Source organism: Hyperolius riggenbachi, chromosome 4, assembly GCF_040937935.1.
Source record: "Hyperolius riggenbachi isolate aHypRig1 chromosome 4, aHypRig1.pri, whole genome shotgun sequence".
Lineage (NCBI taxonomy): Eukaryota > Metazoa > Chordata > Amphibia > Anura > Hyperoliidae > Hyperolius > Hyperolius riggenbachi.
Window position 1 is genome coordinate 455,648,684 of NC_090649.1, and position 22,919 is coordinate 455,671,602.

Genomic DNA, 22,919 nt, shown 5'->3' on the forward strand with positions numbered 1-22,919 from the left:
CTCCCTTCTGCCAATACAAGCCCCGGGGCAAGTGTGGCCTCCATGTAAACTCTGCTCTTTGTGAGGACTTTAGAGACGTTGTGTCACACATATCCCGGCATAGCAAATTAATTCTCCACCAATGGAGACGTCTTTAGCCTCTGATCCGTGCAGCAATCTTATGATTAACTGAAACATATCTTCACATCTACAGAGAAAGCACTCATTCATCACTGTGATATAACTGTCATTGTGCAGTATTTTCATTTACAGTAGAATCTGGTTATAGTAAACTCTGAGATAGTGAACCTCTGGCTATAGTAGTCCCCATTACTGACCATGCACCTGTATGATATACAGTTTATGATGAATTCTGATATAGTAAACAGCTACTGTATATCAGACCGCACAGGCCTGCTACCTGGTAGAGATGGCCCGAACCGTTCACTCATGACGTCACGCACATGCGCAGAAAGTACCCGGCAACAGGAGCGCGATCTAGGACCCGCTCCGCCGGGCAGCGCAGGCGTACTTCTCCGGGTCATTGCGACCCGGAAGTAGTTGAAGGCCCACAGATTTGGAGATGTTCGCCGGCGAACGGTTCGGGAACCGTTCGCAACATCTCTACTACCTGGTTGTCACCATGGACTCCGCACTCTCTTTCACCCCCACATCCAAACCATTACTAGGGCCTGCAATTTTCATTTATGCAACATCTCCAAGATCCGGCCCTTCCTGACCCCGGACACTGCCAAACTCCTCCTCCACTCATTATCTCCCACCTGGACTACTGCAACATCTTCCTGTCAGGCCTCCCTCTGAACCGCATCACCCTCATATAATAATTATATGGTAGTGAGATATTAGACTATGACTATGGCAGGATTAGATTGTGAGCATTGTGAGCTCCTCTGAGGACAGTCAGTGACATGACTATGTACTCTGTAAAGTGCTGCAGAAGATGTCAGTGCTATATAAATACATAATAATGTGGCATGACATTAGACTATTACTATATTAAGGGAAAAATTGTGAACTCCTCTGAGGACAGTCGTTGACAAGACTATGTACTCTGTAAAGTGCTGCAGAAGATGTTAGTGTTATATAAATACATAATAATAATAAGGTAGGACATTAGACTGTGACTATGGTTGGATTAGATTGTGAGCTCCTCTGAGGACAGTCAGCGACATGACTATGTACTCTGTAAATGCTGTAGAAGTCATCAGTGCTATATAAATACGTCATATGAATATGATAGGACATAAGACTATGACTATGGTACAAATTAGATTGTGAGCTCTTCTGAGGACAGTAAGGCCCGGTTCACGTTAGCATTTTTTTCCGGATCGGAAACGGAATGTATACTGTACAAACTGAACAGATGTGAAAGGATCCAATGTTAACCTATGATCCATTCACATGTGTTCGTTGGTATGGATACGTTCCGTACGTTGGGATCCTCAGACCTAAAAATTGCTGCAGGCCCTAATTTTCCGGACCGTTCTGCTCAGCGGAACAGATCCGAACAAAAAATGCAGCAGCATTGGGGCAATGTAAAATGGAACGTTTCTTCACACTAGTGAAGAAACGGACTGTTCCACAGGGGATGGAGGCATGGGCTGACGCGAACCTGAGCGACGGGATGGTGAGGGGAGGGTGCAGCAGCCAGGCGTGTGGGCTAGGGAGGGTTTATACATACCTAATCTTCATAGGCAGCTGGTGGTAGAGGCTTCAGTCTTCTTGCGCGTCATGGGACTACATGACGCATCATGTGACTAGTCACATGACGCGATGTGTAGTCACAGCCGAAGAAAAGGACCGGCTGCTATGGAAGATTAGGTATGTATTGCTGAGTGAAAACGGATCCGATCAATCATTGATCAGATCCGTTTTCACTATGTGAACTGGGCCGCAAACACAGCCATCCGGATCCGGTGAAGCGGAAAACCGGATCCGCTCACCGGATCCTTTTTGGCTGAAATGCTAATGTGAACCGGGCCTAAGTGACATGACTATGTACTCTTTAAAGTGCTGCAGAACATGGCAGCTGAAGCTCAGGTACAAAATAAGATACTTACCTTAAGAGAGGGAAGCCTCAGGATCCTATTGAGGTTTCCTTAGCTACTCCGTTGTCCCCCATTCGCTGAGCACAGTCCCCCGGACAAGGCATTGTCGCCAATCACTTCGGGGGCACGCAGATCCTCTTCCTGGATCATGGCTGCACAATAGCTGACTAAGCCCGCCTGTGTATGCGCAGCAAGCCGGCCCCAATGTGAAGGGGGACCTCGCTCAGCAACGGGGAGCTTCTGACCACCGAGAGTAAGTATCTGATTTTGAACCCGAGCTTCAGCTCAGGTTCACTTTAAATGAAAAATAACAATAGTATATTTAGGATATAAGATATGCTTTAAAATATTTTAGCCCGTTTTTGCATATCTCTTATTTTCTAGTACATGAGTGGTTCTCTTTCATGCTGAAGCAGAATGTACATTTTGTTTCACAGGATAAGCACGGGACATTATTGTTCTGTAATTCACTGATTATTTGATATCAGGCAGCTAGGAATATGCGGCCTGCGGTTGCTAACATAAGGCTTGCTATGATAACAAATTAACACGTCCTATATATTTCCGTATAATGGACTCGCTCGCGTTCCCATCATGTTTTGAAGCTGTTGGGTGCAGTCAGTTATTATTCCTCTCTTTTGTCTCCCCCAGCAGTGGTAGCAGCGTCCTGCAGCTCGGTGCAATCACATCCCGGTGGATGGGGCATTTACATGCTCACAGCCAGTCTTTGTTCTTGTGCTCCAGAAGATACTGCCTTGCCTTTGAATAAACAAATTACCCAGTCTATTGTGCAGCCCAGCGCTGAGAGAGCATTGCGCACAACGGGAACGGCTCTGTGGATGTGCACGTTGTGTTGTCTTCATAATCCTGCTACACACAGGAAAGGAAAATTGAATGTACAAATCATGACCCGACTTCTATCTCTTGGCATGGCCAGTGGTAGCTGCGCAGGCCCGCATGCTTGGTGTCTGTCTGCACATTACTTAGTACTAAGCGGGAATCGGAGAGGGGAGCGGGCGGTGGGGGAAGCAGGAAGAAGACTAAATAAGGGTCCTTTTACACTATATCAATTTCTGTCAGTCAGTTGTTGTAACAGAAGGCAGGGCCGTTTCTTGGGCAGTGCGGGCAGGGCAACCACCCTGGGTGCATACTGGCAAGTAGAAGAATGGGGGGCGCAGGCAAAAAGACATAACCGCTAGGGAGCTGGTGACGCATGTTGCAGCCAAATGGAAGAAAAAAGAAGATTATCAGCACGATAACCTTCCGTGACTCCTCCTGGGCTGCCTGCGTCTGACGTCAAGTCATCATCACTACACCACCGCGTGATGACACCTGATGTCCTGTAGCAGTACTGCAGGAGGGGGATCAGCGTGACAGGCAGTATGACTAGAGCCAGGAATACACAAGTCTCAGCTGTGTGGAGAGCTCTGGGAGTTGTAGTTCCTCAGCGGCGCATCATTGGGGGCAGCGTGACAGGCAGTATGACGGAAGCGGGGAACACACGGCAAGTCTCAGCTGTGTGGGGAGCTCTGGGAGTTGTAGTTCCTCGGTGGTGCAGCGGTGGGGGGGGGGGGGGGGCAGCGTGACAGGCAGTATGACGGGAGCCGGGAACACATGGCATGTCTCAGCTGTGTGAGAGCTCTGGGAGTTGTAGTTCCTCAGTGGCACAGCCTTGGGAGCAGCGTGACGGGAGCTGGGAATACACGGAAAGTGCTCAGTTGAGTGGAGAGCTCTGGGAGTTGTAGTTCCTCGGCAGGTGCAGTGGGGGGAGGGGGGGGCCGCGTGACAGGCAGTATGACGGGAGCCGGACGGCAAGTCTCAGCGGAGTGGAGAGCTCTGGGAGTTGTAGTTCCTTGGCAGAGCGGGGGGGGGGGGGGGGCAGCGTGACAGGCAGTACGACGGGAGTCGGACGGCAAGTCTCAACAGAGTGGAGAGCTCTGGGAGTTGTAGTTCCTCGGTGGTGCAGTGGGGGGAGGGGGGGCAGCGTGACAGGCAGTATGACGGGAGTCGGACGGCAAGTCTCAGCTGAGTGGAGAGCTCTGGGAGCTGTACTTCCTTGGCAGAGCAGCGGCGGGGGGCAGCGTGACAGGCAGTATGACAGGAGCTGGGAATACATGGCAAGTCTCAGCGGAGTGGCGAGCTCCGGGAGTTGTAGTTCCTCGGTGGTGCAGTGGGGGCAGCGTGACAGGCAGTATGACGGTAGCTGGACGGCAAGTCTCAGCTGAGTGGAGAGCTCTTGGAGTTGTAGTTCCTTGGCAGAGCAGCGGCAGGGAGCAGCGTGACAGGCAGTATGACAGGAGCCGGGAATACATGGCAAGTCTCAGCGGAGTGGCGAGCTCTGAGAGTTGTAGTTCCTCAACGGTGCAGTACGGGGAGGGGGATCAGCGTGACAGGCAGTATGGCGGGAGCCAGGAATACATGGCAAGTCTCAGCGGAGTGGAGAGCTCTGGGAGTTGTAGTTTCTCGGCAGAGCAGCGGCAGGGGGGCAGCGTGACAGGCAGTATGACGGGAGCCGGGAATACACGGCAGTCTCAGCTGTGTGGGGAGCTCTGGGAGTTGTAGTTCCTTGGCAGAGCAGCGGCAGGGGGGCAGCGTGACAGGCAGTATGACGGGAGCCGGGAATACACGGCAGTCTCAGCTGTGTGGGGAGCTCTGGGAGTTGTAGTTCCTTGGCAGAGCAGCGGCAGGGGGGCAGCGTGACAGGCAGTATGACAGGAGCCGGGAATACACGGCAGTCTCAGCTGTGTGGGGAGCTCTGGGAGTTGTAGTTCCTCAGCAGTGCAGCACGGGGAGGGGGATCAGCGTGACAGGCAGTATGGCGGGAGCTGGACGGCAAGTCTCAGCTGAGTGGAGAGCTCTGGGAGTTGTAGTTCCTTGGCAGAGCAGTGGCGGGGGGGCAGCGTGACAGGCAGTATGACAGGAGCCGGGAACACACAGCAGTCTCAGCTGAGTGGAGAGCTCTGGGAGTTGTAGTTCCTTGGCAGAGCAGCGGCGGGGGGCAGCGTGACAGGCAGTATGACAGGAGCTGGGAATACATGGACAGAAGAGGTTCTATTAGACGAGCTTCAGTAGCTGTGGCTGTTTCTCCGCAGGCCGAGCCGCAGCACAGGAGAGATCAATTTCATGGTGTTTAGCTTCGCGCTCAGACAAGGGGCTACGGGACGGCTTTAATTGTTGCCGTAACACTCGGTGTCACAGCTGCAGGACGGTGTACTTGTAACAGCATGCTGTCAGGGAGCCGCTCCCGGGAGGCATGTCACTGCTCCCCTCAAATACTACCAACCGTGGAACACACTCCTTCATAAGAAGTAAAAAATTCAGTGATGAGGATGTGGAGAGTGTGATCCGCAGCCAGCTGGAGAGAACTATCATCTTCCATCACTATAACACAGAAAGTGCTCTGCTGTGGATCGCTGGACAGATTTCCCAGAATCCTCAGCTCCTTATTCATGTAATTGGTTTGCTGCCTCTCCCTGGATTAGGCACAAAGCTTTAAAGTAAACCTGAGACAGAGGGTATAAGAGGCTTGTTACTTACCTGGGACTTTCTCCAGCCCCCTGTAGTCTGCTCCCTTGATGACTTCCCGACCCGCTCCGCTATGCTGCTGTGAAGTCCACGAAGAAGCTGGGTTGCAGGCTATTGCGCATGGCTCTTTCGGGCCGCGTGCCTTCTGCATCGTTCTCCTGCTCCTGGGAGTATTCTGTGCAAGCGAAGTTACAAGTCTCAATGAACTGCGCATGTGTCCGGGCCGCGCATGTACAGTAGTCAGCGACTGAGCTGAGGTTGACAACGGCACAATGGAGGGGACCTCACGGGAGCGGACAGACTACAGGGGGCTGGAGGAAGTCCAGGGGGGGGGGGGGGGTGTTTAAGCATCAGGAAGGGTGTTTGAGCGGGGGAGGGGTTAAAGGTTAGGTTTCAGGAAGGGTGTTTGTGTGTGTGTGTGTGGGGGGGGGGCTGTTGAGCATCAGTAAGGGTGTTTGTGTGGGGAGGGGGGAGGGTTAAGGGTTAGGTGTCAGGAAGGGTGTTTGTGTGGGGGGCAGTTAGGGTAAGGCGTCAGGAAGGGTGTTTGTGCGGGGGGCAGTTAGGGTTAGGTGTCAGGAAGGGTGTTTGTGCGGGGGGCAGTTAGGGTTAGGCGTCAGGAAGGGTGTTTGTGCGGGGGGCAGTTAGGGTTAGGCGTCAGGAAGGGTGTTTGTGCGGGGGGCAGTTAGGGTTAGGTGTCAGGAAGGGTGTTTGTGCGGGGGGCAGTTAGGGTAAGGCGTCAGGAAGGGTGTTTGTGCGGGGGGCAGTTAGGGTTAGGTGTCAGGAAGGGTGTTTGTGCGGGGGGCAGTTAGGGTTAGGCGTCAGGAAGGGTGTTTGTGCGGGGGGCAGTTAGGGTTAGGAGTCAGGTAGTGTGTTTGTGCTGGGGGGGCAGTTAGGGTTAGGCGTCAGGAAGGGTGTTTGTGCGGGGGGCAGTTAGGGTTAGGCGTCAGGAAGGGTGTTTGTTCAGGGGGACAGTGAGGCAGGGGTCACACTTGTCTGCTTTCGTGCGCATTTTCTGCACAGAAAAACGTATTTAAACTGAGTACTCATGTTAGTCAATGGGCTAGGTCACACTTGAATGCAGATTTCGCGCGCAGAAAAAAAACTGACATCCTGCACATTTTGTCAGTTTTCTCTATAAATTACATTAGCTGCTGTAAGGCAGGGGACACACTTATCTTTCAGTTTCTGAAAAGTGTAGAAATCCTAAAGACAAGTGTGTCCCTAAAGACAAGTGTGCCTGAGGGTTAGGCGTCAGGAAGGGTGTTTGTGCTGGAGGGACCATTAGGGTTAGGTGTCAGGAAGGGTGTTTGTGCTGGGGGACCGTTAGGGTTAGGCATCAGGTAGGGTGTTTGTGCTGGGGGGACAGTTAGGGTTAGGCGTCAGGTAGGGTGTTTGTGCTGGGGGGACAGTTAGGGTTAAGCGTCAGGTAGGGTGTTTGTGCTGGAGGGACCGTTAGGGTAAGGCGTCAGGAAGGGTGTTTGTGCTGTGAGGACAGTTAGGGTTAGGCATCAGGTAGGGTGTTTGTGCTGGGGGGACAGTTAGGGTTAGGCGTCAGGAAGGGTGTTTGCGCTGGGGGGATACAGTGAGGGTTAGGCATCAGGAAGGGTGTTTTTTCGAGGGGGAGGGATAGGGTTAGGCGTCAGGAAGGGTGTTTGTGCTGGAGGGACAGTGAGGGTTAGGTGTCAGGAAGGGTGTTTGTTCGGAGGGACAGTGAGGGTTAGGCGTCAGGAAGGGTGTTTTTTTGGGGGGACAGTTAGGGTTAGGCGTCAGGAAGGGTGTTTGTTCGGAGGGACAGAGAGGGTTAGGCGTCAGGAACGGTGTTTTTTTGGGGGGACAGTTAGGGTTAGGCGTCAGGAAGGGTGTTTGTTCGGAGGGACAGAGAGGGTTAGGCGTCAGGAAGGGTGTTTTTTTGGGGGGACAGTTAGGGTTAGGCGTCAGGAAGGGTGTTTGTTCGGAGGGACAGTGAGGGTTAGGCGTCAGGAAGGGTGTTTTTTTGGGGGGACAGTGAGGGTTAGGCGTCAGAAAGGGTGTTTTTTCGAGGGGGAGGGATAGGGTTAGGCGTCAGGAAGGGTGTTTGTGCTGCAGGGACGGTTAGGGTTAGGCCTCAGGAAGGGTGTTTCTTCGGGGACAGTTAGGGTTAGGCCTCAGGACGGGTGTTTGTACAAGGAAACGGTTAGGCAAATGTACAGATATTCTACTACTGGCAGTTTCCCTGGCGCCTGTATTTTACGTACGGGACCCTGTGATGTCACTCTTTGAAGGGGCGTTTGGGAAATTCTAGTGATGCCCAGAAATCTGAAGATACAGTGCGGGGAAGTAGAACAAGCCCATTAAAAGATCATTCAGCCTCTGGCCTCAATGCAGAGACCGTACAACATAGCTCCCAACTGTCCCTTTTTTCAGAGGGACTGTCCCTTTTTGGGAGCCCTGTCCCTCTGTCCTCCTCATTTGTCCCTCTTTCACGACTTTGTCCCTCTTTCTATGTAAATATATCTATTTATATACTAAAAATGTGTTTGATTGACTCTAAACTTTATTCCCATCCTTTAAATTGATATGTTACTAATTTTAAAATGTTACTATAAAGGAAAATGAACCAGGATAGAAAGGACCAGTGTTGTTTGAATTATAAAACAACATATGTTTCTTATGAAATCTTTATGGTATGCGTGACTAGAGGTGTGGCGAGGGCGTGGCCAGGGGTGTGGCTTAAGTGTCCCTTTTTCTCATCTCAAAAAATTGGGAGATATGCTTACAAGCACATCACAGGCTCTTCCTGAGAGCCAACACAGCAGATTACCATGCGAGAAAAGGCCGTTTAAAACCTAATTGCAACAACTGCACCATGTGGTTCTTCTGAACACTGCAGATCTTTAAAGGATTGGTTTCTTGCGGTCTGTCATATGAGCAGAGTTCCCCTTTAACGCTATATTTATTCCTATTTATATTTAATTTCAGTGTAAGTCTGTGGCTAATCCAGAGCCCGGCTATGGCATATTGGCTGCCTGTCTCTTCTGGTTTCCAGACAAAGGCAATTTAGAAATAAAACGTACATAGGGAGACATGGAATCAATACCTCGTTATCAGCATAACAAACTGCTCTTCCACACTATACAGATCACTTACATAGATTGCTAGGTACAGCTGGCCCGTAGATCAGAAACCCAGGAGGGCTGGTGATGAGATGGGCCTCAGCCTGGGGATGCATACTGGGCCCCCTGGTGGCTCATGGGGGACCTGCACCCTTATGGCTTCTGCCTCTGGGATATTTTTGCTTACACAAGCTTAGTGTATGGTCTGATCTATACAGTCCCGCCTTACCTTAAAGTAGGGATGTCAGCAGTTGCTGCTGTCAATTTTTTTGCGGGGGGGGGGAAAAAAGGGGGCATGACGGCTGACTGGTGGTGCCCATTTGGATGATCAAAACTGATGTTTGTATGGCGAGCTTTAGATATGTTTTGCCTTACTCAGGTGATAAAATTGGCTACTTGGCTAGTTTGCTGGTAGGCTTTAATCTTTACTTGCTAGAAGGTTCCTCCTGTGTGGACATATCACAGACAAATCATTCCAGCCCCCAGCCTGTGTCTCATGACTCTGCAAGCAAGGGGAGGGGGGAGAGGCAGGAGGGAGGGAAACACTGTGTGTGTAATTCCTTATCTTAAAAGCTAAGCATTGCTGGAGACTAAGCTCTAGTTTATTGGCTAATTTAAATGAAAAAACAGTAAGCTTTAAGCTTGTAAGCATTCTTCAGACTTCTATTCCTGTCGAATGACAATGTTAGAACATACAATCAGAAGAAGGTATTTTGCAATATAAGTATGATCCACATACATTAATTACAAGGGATCTTGGAAGGACTGTGAGGTATTTATGGAAAATAGATAAGACCATTGGCTTTCTTAAAGGGAACCAGAGACAAAGCACCCTCATGTATTTTACCATATATATCAGTGGGAACATTCGAGAAAACACTTACCTTGCTTTCTGTTTCATTATGCACTGCACAGCTTGCTTCTAATCAGCCTTGATAAAATCCCTGACTGAGCATTCAGTCTGGCTTTGCTCAGGAATATTTTTAGCTCAGTCTGTGTTCTCTCATGTCTTTTCAAGTCCAAGTCTGCCCCCTGCTGGCTCTGCTCAGGAATCATTATAGCTGAGTCATTATAGCAAAGCCAGACTGAATGCTCAGTTGGGGATTTTATCAGGTCTGATAAGAAACAAGCTGTGCAGGGCAGAATGAAACAGAAAGCATGGTAGGTGATTTCTGTAATGTTCCCACTGATCTATATGGTAAAATACATGGGGGTGCTTCGTCTCTGGTTCACTTTAAAGTAAAACTATGAACTAATATGTTTTTTCAGTTGAGTTAGGAATTGTTTGGGAAATGCTGTTAAGTACAGGTGTATACATTTGACTGCTTATCTCTTTGTTTACTGTTATCAAATTCCTTTCACACTTCAGTGACGGCCAAAATCTGACGGACTACATCATGAAGCGAGGGGGGATTCCCTCATGGTGCATCGGTTAACCCTGTGTGTGAGAGAAAGCTCTCAGCAGCTTCTGTATCTCTAACAGAGCTGTCTGCAGAAAGCAGAGGAAATGTATCTTATGTGCAACATAAACATTTGTAATGTTATGTGAAACTGTGAAAACACCAGAGCAATTACATATAACCCTGCTTCAATATTACACTGTTCTTATCATGTCAGACTGCAGGGATTCACCTATGCAAATAAAACATTCCAACCAAACTAAACTTTACACACGCTGAATTACAATTTTTGCCTCTGATATTTCACATAAAAAGTAGGAAAATGTTTACACAGCTACTTAGACATTATTTGTACATTGTCATTTTAGAACACTTGGTTTGATAGTATTCCTTTAATGCCTACTATCATAGACAGGCTGATATGGAGATTTTTTTTTACAAACCATATCATGTTCACTTTACGCTGCTGGAACCTGGAAACAGTTAACTGAATGTTACTGATCAGGGCGGGCACCCAAGGAGGCACAGTGATTCCCGGGGGGAGTGCCCAGTGTGCCCCAGTGTAGTAGTGCCACCCATGGATGTCGGACTTCAGTCATTGAGGGCCGAGGTCCTCACACAGTTTTTGTCACAGCTCAAATTAGTTGATGGGTTAGTTGATGGGTCTAAACCAGGAAAGATGTGGTTCACCAAGTAGAACACATTTCTCCATTTCTCAGTCCCTCCTTAACACTAAAAAAACAAAAGCTTGCTTTCCTAAAACAGAAAGAATTTGCGATAATTCAGGTTGGAGTGAGCTCGAGATGTCTCCCAGGCACCACTGCTGAATATATGCAAATTAACCATTGTACCCTTAGAAGCTAAACACACCTCCAGAAGCGCTGGAATGCAATGATGTGTCAGCTTGTTAATATGTACAGAGCCATAATAATCCATTATGGAATATAGAATATCTAGAATATCACAGATAGAAACTAGAATCTAAATGTAGAATGTCAGGGATCCTATGGAGCAGCGCCCCTAGTATGAAGTGCCCATGGCAAATGCCATACCTGCACCCCTCTAAATACGCCTCGGAAGAAACACTATGTTCCCACTACAATATTCCTTTCCTATTTAATGTTGCCTTACTCCTTCCGGTGTCAGCTGCCTGCCGCAGCAAAGAGCTCAAGGGTAAACACAGGATGTTAACAATATGTCAGGTTCCATGAAAGCAGGAAGTAGACACTGCAAATGTATTGCAGGGTTCCTATCAGCTGGTTATTATGCTGTTGCTTATCTTTTAGAGCAGAGAGTTCTGATTTCAGGTTCACTTTAATGGCAACTTTGCAAAAGGAAAAGCAAAATGTATAGCGACGATTGTATTACGCCGTTATGGATTTTACTCACTATGCCTTTGAAGTAACTTAACTATATTAATATAGTGGCTTTCTTCAATAGATCTTCTTGCCGTATGTATCTCTGAATCCCGCCCCATCCATCTCTCTGTCACCCCATTACAGCGCTGTATGGCATACAGCGGCACATGAATGGGAATAATAATGAATGCGCGCTGCGCGCAACCCATTTCAATCTCCCCCTTCTTTCGGTCCCATCTGCCGCCTCTGTACCGGCGAACACTCATCACTTATGGTGAAAATTTCTATCAGTCCTCTCTGCGATTTCTTAATGTGAACGTGAAATGCAGCCTTTCTTTTCCCCTCCTCTTATCTCTGGGGGTAAGAAAAATGAAATGGAATGCGCTCAACTTATTTTCTTTTACGTTAATAGACAAAGGCAGGTGTTAAATTAATCATTTCAGCTGCTGAATTGGCTTCTGAGAGGAAACGGCATGAGGGTGATTTACTAAAAGGGATGTGCGGCGGGAGCAGCGCTGCAAAGCTGGGCTTACCTCAGACATCCAATCGTGTGTACAGAACGTTCTGGTTTTTAAATTCTCTTACATGATTGGATGCTTGCCGGGATCACAGCGGCGTTCCTCTGCACATCTCCTTCAGAAATCACCCCCGCCCGAGCCACAGCTTCTTCTTCCATTATAGCAGTTCTGAATTCGGTGGAATACGCACAGAGCGCCGCCGACTCCATCTTGAAAAATACAAAATGCCTGTGGATGATGCTGTCTAGGGAGGGTTAATGAAATAAAAATGATTCCCGCATGCGCGCAAATTTAATGCACATTGAGGCAGATTGCAGCTGGGTGGCCAATCATGTGTGTCCTGATGATACCGATTGGCCCAATTCCAAGCTGCGTACAATTTGTAAATTGGGATTATTTGCTGCTCCTTAACCACCTTTGTTCTTTTGAGTGGATAGTCAGTGGTTTTAAGGACAATTTTTTACTTTACCGTTCCAGAGGGGGAAAAAAAGAGACAACAAATGATTAACAGTTGTAAAAGACATTGAAAGCGGGGAATAAAAGGAGTACTAGGTGAACAAATGGATGTGTTTGTTCAAATAAATGAGCAGTGACTCAAAAAATGTAATCATTCAATATGTTGCACGTGTTATATGGGGGGCATGATGGCTGCACATGTTATATGGGGGGCATGATGGCTGCACATGTTATACGGGGGACATGATGGCTGCACATGTTATACGGGGGACATGATGGCTGCACATGTTATATGGGAGACATGATGGCTGCACATGTTATATGGGAGACATGATGGCTGCACATGTTATATGGGGGGCATGATGGCTGCACATGTTATATGGGGGACATGATGGCTGCACATGTTATATGGGAGACATGATGGCTGCACATGTTATATGGGAGACATGATGGCTGCACATGTTATATGGGGGGCATGATGGCTGCACATGTTATATGGGGGACATGATGGCTGCACATGTTATATGGGGGACATGATGGCTGCACATGTTATATGGGGGACATGATGGCAGCACATGTTATATGGGAGACATGATGGCTGCACATGTTATATGGGGGACATGATGGCTGCACATGCTATATGGGGGACATGATGGCTGCACATGTTATATGGGGGACATGATGGCTGCACATGTTATATGGGGGACATGATGGCTGCACATGTTATATGGGGGACATGACGGCTGCACATGCTATATGGGAGACATGATGGCTGCACGTTATATGGGGGACATGATGGCTGCACATGTTATATGGGGGACATGATGGCTGCACATGTTATATGGGGGACATGACGGCTGCACATGTTATATGGGGGACATGATGGCTGCACATGTTATATGGGAGACATGATGGCTGCACATGTTATATGGGGGACATGATGGCTGCACATGTTATATGGGGGACATGATGGCTGCACATGTTATATGGGGGACATGACGGCTGCACATGCTATATGGGAGACATGATGGCTGCACGTTATATGGGGGACATGATGGCTGCACATGTTATATGGGGGGCATGATGGCGGCACATGTTATATGGGAGACATGATGGCTGCACATGTTATATGGGGGACATGATGGCTGCACATGTTATATGGGGGACATGATGGCTGCACATGTTATATGGGAGACATGATGGCTGCACATGTTATATGGGAGACATGATGGCTGCACATGTTATATGGGGGGCATGATGGCTGCACATGTTATATGGGGGGCATGATGGCTGCACATGTTATACGGGGGACATGATGGCTGCACATGTTATACGGGGGACATGATGGCTGCACATGTTATATGGGAGACATGATGGCTGCACATGTTATATGGGAGACATGATGGCTGCACATGTTATATGGGGGGCATGATGGCTGCACATGTTATATGGGGGACATGATGGCTGCACATGTTATATGGGAGACATGATGGCTGCACATGTTATATGGGAGACATGATGGCTGCACATGTTATATGGGGGGCATGATGGCTGCACATGTTATATGGGGGACATGATGGCTGCACATGTTATATGGGGGACATGATGGCTGCACATGTTATATGGGGGACATGATGGCAGCACATGTTATATGGGAGACATGATGGCTGCACATGTTATATGGGGGACATGATGGCTGCACATGCTATATGGGGGACATGATGGCTGCACATGTTATATGGGGGACATGATGGCTGCACATGTTATATGGGGGACATGATGGCTGCACATGTTATATGGGGGACATGACGGCTGCACATGCTATATGGGAGACATGATGGCTGCACGTTATATGGGGGACATGATGGCTGCACATGTTATATGGGGGACATGATGGCTGCACATGTTATATGGGGGACATGACGGCTGCACATGTTATATGGGGGACATGATGGCTGCACATGTTATATGGGAGACATGATGGCTGCACATGTTATATGGGGGACATGATGGCTGCACATGTTATATGGGGGACATGATGGCTGCACATGTTATATGGGGGACATGACGGCTGCACATGCTATATGGGAGACATGATGGCTGCACGTTATATGGGGGACATGATGGCTGCACATGTTATATGGGGGGCATGATGGCGGCACATGTTATATGGGAGACATGATGGCTGCACATGTTATATGGGGGACATGATGGCTGCACATGTTATATGGGGGACATGATGGCTGCACATGTTATATGGGAGACATGATGGCTGCACATGTTATATGGGAGACATGATGGCTGCACATGCTATATGGGGGGCATGATGGCTGCACATGTTATATGGGGGACATGATGGTTGCACATGTTATATGGGGGACATGATGGCTGCACATGTTATATGGGAGACATGATGGCTGCACATGTTATATGGGGGACATGATGGCTGCACATGTTATATGGGAGACATGATGGCTGCACATGTTATATGGGGGACATGATGGCTGCACATGTTATATGGGGGACATGATGGCTGCACATGCTATATGGGGGACATGATGGCTGCACATGTTATATGGGGGACATGATGGCTGCACATGTTATATGGGGGACATGATGGCTGCACATGTTATATGGGAGACATGATGGCTGCACATGTTATATGGGTTCCCATCTAGCAGCGTCCATTTATCGCTGATGGGAAGGTCATTCTGTGCGTCTGGTAAGCTCAGACGCCTCCCATTATTTGGTTTTTAGTCCTAATTGGTCTCTTCCTGGTTGAGCCACACCGAGCTGGGTATCACGGCCTGATGAAGGGCGCATACAAATTTACATAAAAGCCCGAAACGAACATGTGTCGTTGCCCTGAAACAAAATACCCGTAAAGGCTACAACCACTTATTAAATCGAATCAGATTATGGTCTTGCTTCTCTGATCATATGAAGATCTACTATTTGAAATTGAAGAACCTTGTTTTTATACTATTTTTGATATAGCTTTTTTCTACATGTGTCAATAAAGTTTTTTCATAAAGTACCTTTTTTTGCATTTTTAAGATTGCATTAGTTATATAAGTCCTTTTCTAAAGTAACAAACAATTCTTAGTGGGCAAGGCGGACTGCCCCAAAAGAGGACTGTGTTTTGATCCTTCACGGTATAAAGGATTGCACCCAAAGATATTTTTATACATGTTATATGGGGGGCATGATGGCTGCACATGTTATATGGGGGGCATGATGGCTGCACATGTTATATGGGGGGCATGATGGCTGCACATGTTATATGGGGGGCATGATGGCTGCACATGTTATATGGGAGACATGATGGCTGCATATTTTATATGGAAGACATGATGGCTGCACATGTTATGTGGGGGACATGATGGCTGCACATGTTATATGGAAGACATGATGGCTGCACATGTTATATGGGGGACATGATGGCTGCATATTTTATATGGAAGACATTATGGCTGCACATGTTATATGGGGCACATGATGGCTGCACATGTTATATGGGGCACATGATGGCTGCATATTTTATATGGAAGACATGATGGCTGCACATGTTATGTGGGGGACATGATGGCTGCACATTTTATACAGGGACATAATAGCTTTACTTGTTATATAGAGGGCATGTTGGATGCACATGTTATATGGGGGGCATGTTGGATGCACATGTTATATAGAGGGCATGTTGGATGCACATGTTATATAGAGGGCATGTTGGATGCACATGTTATATAGAGGGCATGTTGGATGCACATGTTATATGGGGGGCATGTTGGATGCACATGTTATATGGGGGACATGTTGGATGCACATGTTATATGGGGGACATGATGGCTGCACGTTATATGGGGGACATGGCTGCTGCACCTGTTGTATAGGAGACATAATGGCTGCACATGTTATATGGGGGACATGATAGCTGCACATGTTATATAGGGGACATGATGGCTGCACCTATTGTATGGGGGACATGATGGCTGCACATGTTATATGGGGGACATGATAGCAGCACGTGTTATATGGGAGAAATAATGGCAGCACCTATTGTATGGGGGACATGATCGGTCGCACCTGCCCCCTTCCCCTCCTCTCAGAGGAGAATGGAGCATCAGTAATCCATGCTACCTGATGCATTAGGCAGTGTGATTTTTTTTAATTTAATTTTTCACCCGCCTTAGGTTCTCTTTAAAATGCCACAGGAGCGGTGTGTGTTTGTTTAGCGCATAATCTTGGCCTTGTGTCCATTAAAAAGGATTGCTGGAAACAGAAGGTTACTTTGGGCTGCACAGGCCGCATTGGGTAAATATCTGAGGTAATGAATAGGTCTGGAGGTGTTATTAAAATCCAAACACAGCAGCAGTGATAACCCCGGCTTCTGCATAATATATTCTAATGGACTATGGAGAGAGTGCACTTTGTAAAAGGTTAAGTCTCCTCGATGAGCAGAATTAACAGTTCTGTGCGCTGTTGATATTAATTGCGGGAGACAGTCGCCCTCGGCGATCTGAGCGTAAGTTACTGAGGTCCGCTTGCTAGCGAACAATATCTGCAGAGCACGACTGCTTAAAAAGGGCAGATTGTGATCCTGCGGAGGAGTCTTGTGAAAACAAGGAATGAAAATATTTGTGATCCTTCTTAAAGCCTGGCTCCAATGAAAAAAATAAGATTTGCAACATGTGTTCAGAAACAGCGCCTCATCAATATTGAATTTACACTGTGTTATTAATATTGCTTTAAAAACTGGAAATGACACCGGAGCACCTTCCATTGTTTACATGCAGTAGACTGTGCATAATCCACATTTCTATACCTCATCTACCTCGTGCTCGGCTACTGCTGCCCTGCTACACTCTGCTCCTGCTAAACACTCAAACTCCACCCATACATGTCTTCCCAGCAACTTCCTGCTCTGCTGCTGCTCCCCTGCTCCACTCTGCTCATGCTAAACACTTCGGGCTCGATTCACAAAATGGCGGTGTCACGGAACAGCCGTGAGAAACGCAGGTGAATCTAGAGAATTCACAGTCGCTTTCCTGATCGCTCCCTGTCGGATCTGTGTAGTCATGCAAGCGATCCGAAAATGACATTTTTGTGTTGTTTTAAATCCAGAGATCTGTTCCCCTGTGAGCCAAAGCAGACCCCTCACCCCTCATGAATGCTCATTCCCCCTACAGCAGATGTCCCCATGAAAAGGACCAGGAAGCTGGCTCCACAGGGGGGGCCATAGAAAGCCAGACGATCCGGCACCGAGCACGGGCCATAAGAAAAGCATGGGTGGTATGATTTCCTGTCAGCATATGAAAACCGTATGTCGCACAGCTATAAAATTCATATTGTCTTGTTCGGTAAAATCTGGCCATCGTGCTGATATGAAATTCGTTGGGATAGACCGTCCGGTTATCGAGATATGAATCTTCTCAGGAGCCTGACCCGCTAGCTTAGCCGTGTCTGATGTCATATTAATCTGTATTTTCCAACAAGTCTGAAGCTGCTACCCCCCTAAATATAACATGTATGGTTCAGGAGTTACAGCATTTCATAAGTTTAGCCCTAAAATCTCACAGAGGGAATGAACTGTCATTGGTGGGGGACTCAAAGGGGCCGGCATTGCCACACCCTCAAACCAGCTTCATCAAAAGCACCTGGCCAGCAGGCGGGCATCGAATTCCTCCCTTTACCATCTTCATGACACACGGCCACTATGAGGAACAAGTGGTGGCCATCTTGCCAAAGCTGAAACAAAGGACATCCTCCATTTTGTTTGGATTCTAAATCTTGCTGAACTTTACTCTGAAACAAAGAACTCTAAGAACTTGAACCCGTTTTGCTTGAACTTGATGATTTTCCCACAGAAGGACATATTTCCACAAACCATAAGTATTTTCTCCCTCTTTATTTCATACTGGCTATTACTGTCTTAATAATTGTGATTTTAATAATTGTCTGTATATATTAATTATTTATATTGCGTGAATAAACGACTTTCTCCAAGTCATTCACTGTCCGCTACCCTGCTTATCAGCACACACAGAACTGATCCCGGGTCTCTGAAGATACGCTACTGTTTGTTTGTTGTTGGCTAGACAGAATACCGTGTGTTTAACCGTTTTATTCGCAGGACTAGTCAGTCAGTTAGTGGGCTCCACGGTCCCATGGTAACCGCGGTGGTGGCAGTTTACTCTGAACCAGTGGGTGACGTAATTACCCGTGTCTCACAGGCTCCCTTCTGAGTTGTCTGCGGCTAATTCTTAACGGTTCCTGCGCATTGACTGCGACCAGAGTTCGCACGATCCGTGCGCTGGCACCGTTTAGGAGGCTAAGTGCGGTCAGCCACTAGGGCTCCTGTGACAGGCGGTATGGCAGTTTGGGCGTCTTAAAGGTTAAGACGTCCAAACTGCAGTGCAAACGACTTTGTGCGCCGAAAACGTCGCACTGCACGCGGTACAGCGGTGTGCCAAAAACGTTGCACGATGCGACGATGATGTTGCATGCGGTGCGACAAAAACTGGGCATATGGCGCCCCTTTAATGTCGCACCAGTGCGCCCAACGGTGGGACCTTTAGGGCGCATTGGTGCGACGTTACAGGGGCAACATATGCCTGGTTTTCGTGCACCAAATGCGACGTTATCGACGCACCGCGCAACGTTTTCGGCGCAATGTAGCTTTGTGCGACTATTAGTGCGTGCAAAACTACTTTTCGTGCACTAAGTGGCTTTTTACTCCGGCGCTAACACTTACCGCCGGTTAGTGAATCAAGCCCCTCAACTCCACATTCATATGTCTCCCCAGTCAATACCTACTTTGCTACTGCTTCCCTGCTCAACTCTGCTCCTGATAAACACTCCAACCCTACCTTCATATGTCTCCCCAGCCCCTTCCTGTCCTGCTACTGCTCCCCTGATCCACTCTGCTCCTGCTAAACACTCCAACCCCACCTTCATATTTCTTCCTAGCCACTTCCTGCTTTGCTACTGCTTCCCTGCTCCACTCTGCTCAGGGCCGGGCCGAGGCATAGGCTGTAGAGGCTCCAGCCTCAGGGCGCAGTGTAGGAGGGGGCGCACAATTCATTCAGCTGTCATTCCTAATTGTGTTTGAAGCAGAAAGAAATAAGAAAAGGGGATACATAGCAGTGACTGCAAGCCAGATAACTAGATATTAAGGTGTTGGGGAGGTTGTGGGCCCTGTGGCACCTCTTAGTCTAATAGCAATCAGTGTGTGATGGCTAGGGTGGGAGGGATCGAGGGGCGCACTTTGGTGTCTCAGCCTTGGGTGCTGGAGGACCTTGTCCCGGCTCTGACTCTGCTCATGCTAAAACCTCAAAATCTACCCACATATGACTTTACAGCCACTTCCTGCTCTGCTACTGCTCCACTCTACTCCTGTCAACACTCCATCGCCACCTTCCTATGTCTCCCCAGCCACTTCCTGTCCTGCTACTGCTCCCCTGATCCACTCTGCTCCTGCTAAACACTCCAACCCCACCTTCATATTTCTTCCTAGCCACTTCCTGCTTTGCTACTGCTCCCCTGATCCACTCTGCTCCTGCTAAACACTCCAACCCCACCTTCATATGTCTCCCCAGCCACTTCCTGCTTTGCTACTGCTCCCCTGATCCACTCTGCTCCTGCTAAACACTCCAACCCCACCTTCATATGTCTCCCCAGCCACTTCCTGCTTTGCTACTGCTCCCCTGATCCACTCTGCTCCTGCTAAACACTCCAACCCCACCTTCATATTTCTTCCTAGCCACTTCCTGCTTTGCTACTGCTTCCTTGCTCTACTCTGCTCTTAATAAAACCTCAAAATCTACCCACATTTGACTTTACAGCCACTTCCTGCTCTGCTACTGCTCCACTCTACTCCTGCCAACACTCCATCGCCACCTTCATATGTCTCCCCTGCCACTGCGCCTCAGTTCCTGCTTAACACTCCAACTCCACCTTTATATGTCTCCCTAGCCAATTCTTCCTCTGCTACTACTTCCATACTCCACTCTTCCTAGCCCCTTCCTGCTTTGTTACTACTCTCCTGCCCCACTCTGCTCCTGCTAAACACTCCAACTCCATGGGCCTGATTCACAAAGCGGTGATAACTCAGTTATCACTCCTAAAAGACTTTAGGCATGATAACCTTTGCACCACACTGGTGAAAAGCCAGTTTAGGCGTGATAAGTTTAGGTGTGATAAGTTTAGGTGTGATAAGTTTAGGCATGCTAAGTTTAGATAAGTGTAGATAGCGTGCAAAGTCCCGCACGCAAAGCAGCGCCATTAAACTCTATGCGAAGTGCACCAGACTTTGCTAGCGCAAAACTTTTGATCAGCTGTGCACTGTGGTGCTAACGCAGTTGGTGCTTAAACTTATCATGCCTAAACTTATCACACCTAAACTTGTCATGCCTAAACTTATCACACCTAAACTTATCACTCCTAAACTTATCATGCCTAAACTGAGTTTAGGCGTGATAAAGGGCTTTTCACCAGCGTGCTAACACTTTGCACCGCTTTGTGAATCAAGCCCCATGTGTCTCCACAGCCAGTTCCTGCTCTGCAGCTGCTAACTACATACCTCCCAACTTTGGAAGCCAGGAAAAAGTGACACTAGGACCGCCCATGCTATGCCTTTAGCCAAACCTCAATATTACACCCAATATGCCCCCTCCCTTTTTCTCTTTGAGTTTTCTTCCAGGAGATAGTTTTTCATTTTTTCAAATAATTTTTGTCAGCACTTTTCAATTGAAAAGATATCAAAAGGTAGGTTAAAGTACTATTAAAATTATTTTGAGTATTTTCTTACTTGATGGTGCCTTGAAAGGCATTTTATTGACAAGATGTGGACATATCACCTAGGAGAAAAGTTAGGAGAAATAGTGGGCCACGGACTTAGATCACAATATCTCCTTGTGGATGTGAAGGGGATTTGGTATCGGCATAAAAGCCAGTAATCTACCTCCCTAGTCAGTAATTTCAGTTTTCCATGCAGTAACAGCCTTCACATTCACATTCTCATTAGGCCACATCTGAAATATGGAATTCAGTTCTGGGCACCACATTACAGGAAAGATATTGCAGTTTTAGAGCAGATGCAGAGACGAGCTGCAAAATTGATACGTGGGATGGAAGGTCTCGCTTACCAAGAAAGGTTAGATAAACTGGGCTTATTTAGTCTGGAGAAAAGACGCCTTAGAGGAGATCTAATTAACAAGTATAAATACATCAGAGGGCAATATAATAGCTTGGCGGATGAGCTTTTTGTCCCTAGGCCTTCTCAAAGGACTAGAGGACATGATCTGCGCATGGAGGAAATACGTTTTAGCCATTTATTTAAGAAAGGGATCTTTACAGTAAGAGTGATTAAGATGTGTAATGCATTGCCACAGGAAGTAGTTATGCCAAATTCTAAATCTGCATTTAAAGGGGGCTTGGATGCTTCTCTTACGTTGAAAGACATCCATGGCTACAATTACTAGGTAATGCCCAGTGGTGTTGATCCAGGGATTTTATCCGATTGTCATGTGGAGTCGGGAAGGATTTTTTTTCCCTTTTGGGGCTAATTGGGAAATGCATTGTAAGGGTTTTTTTGCCTTCCTTTGGATCAACAGGGATATGTGAGGGAGCAGGCTGGTGTTGTACTTTGTTCTCTGGTTGAACTCGATGGACGTGTTTTTTTTCAACCCAAATAACTATGTAACTATGTAACATTTCACAAAATGTTTGGTAGCTGTATTCTCCTTTACCGAATGCGGTAATGCTTAGAGAATTGAGTCCTCTGAGTCGCTGAATTTTCTGTCTTCCATTTTTAGTTAGAAATATATCTGGAAGTCCACAACGCAGAAAAATTCAGAGGCCAGATGAAGTGGTCATACTTCGGTCAGCCCACTCAGAACCCCATAAAGCACGCGGAGGATAGCACATTACAGCAGCAATGCTGCACGCCGCAGAGAGCAAATGAGCTTCTCGCTGCTCCCTCTCGCCTCTTTTTTTTCAAGCTATTCCATTCGCTCGGAGTCGGGAGTGTATTAATTAAATTAGCTTGTGCCTCGACGCTGGGGTTGTGGAAGACCAGCGGAGCATGGCGTCCCTGTTCCTGCAATCAGCTCTTTATTGTCATTTAGCAACACAAATGTCAAATGTAACTTAATAACAAGCAAATGAGAAGGGGAAATGGCTGCGCAATTGTTTTATGTGCGTTTCCATTAAGTAGCGGGGGCATTATGGGATGCTTTTTTGTAACATTTGTATGTTAATGACGCCTTGTTTTCGGCGAGCTGTGCTAATGCAAGGTGGCTATAAAAAAAAAAGGGAATCGCGAGAGGCTACAAAAACATTCCAATTAGCGCAAGGCTTATCCAGCTGGATTCCTTCCATCATGCGTTTTTCTATGAGCGCTGGCAGATGTGTTAATTAAAAATGGTCATCCTAGATTTGTTGGTCAAGAATGGACAGCCTATATCTGCAATGCTTATTTACCTTCACACATGGTTCTCCAGAATTTTAGTGTTTACTTTTT

General features: G+C 47.5%; 1 protein-coding gene across 8 annotated transcripts in view; it reads right to left on the bottom strand.

Annotated features, from left to right (window-relative positions):
• The window catches only part of ALK (ALK receptor tyrosine kinase), a 942,963-nt gene that overhangs the window by 308,257 nt on the left and 611,787 nt on the right, over nt 1–22,919 (bottom strand). The window contains exon 1 of one of the 8 annotated variants that reach the window (XM_068232769.1): nt 12,009–12,020. The exons of the other annotated variants lie outside the window; for them this stretch is intronic. The gene's annotated coding sequence lies outside the window, so the exon portion shown is untranslated. Of the gene's footprint in view, nt 1–12,008; nt 12,021–22,919 lie in introns of those variants that run through there. 8 annotated transcript variants of the gene reach the window in all.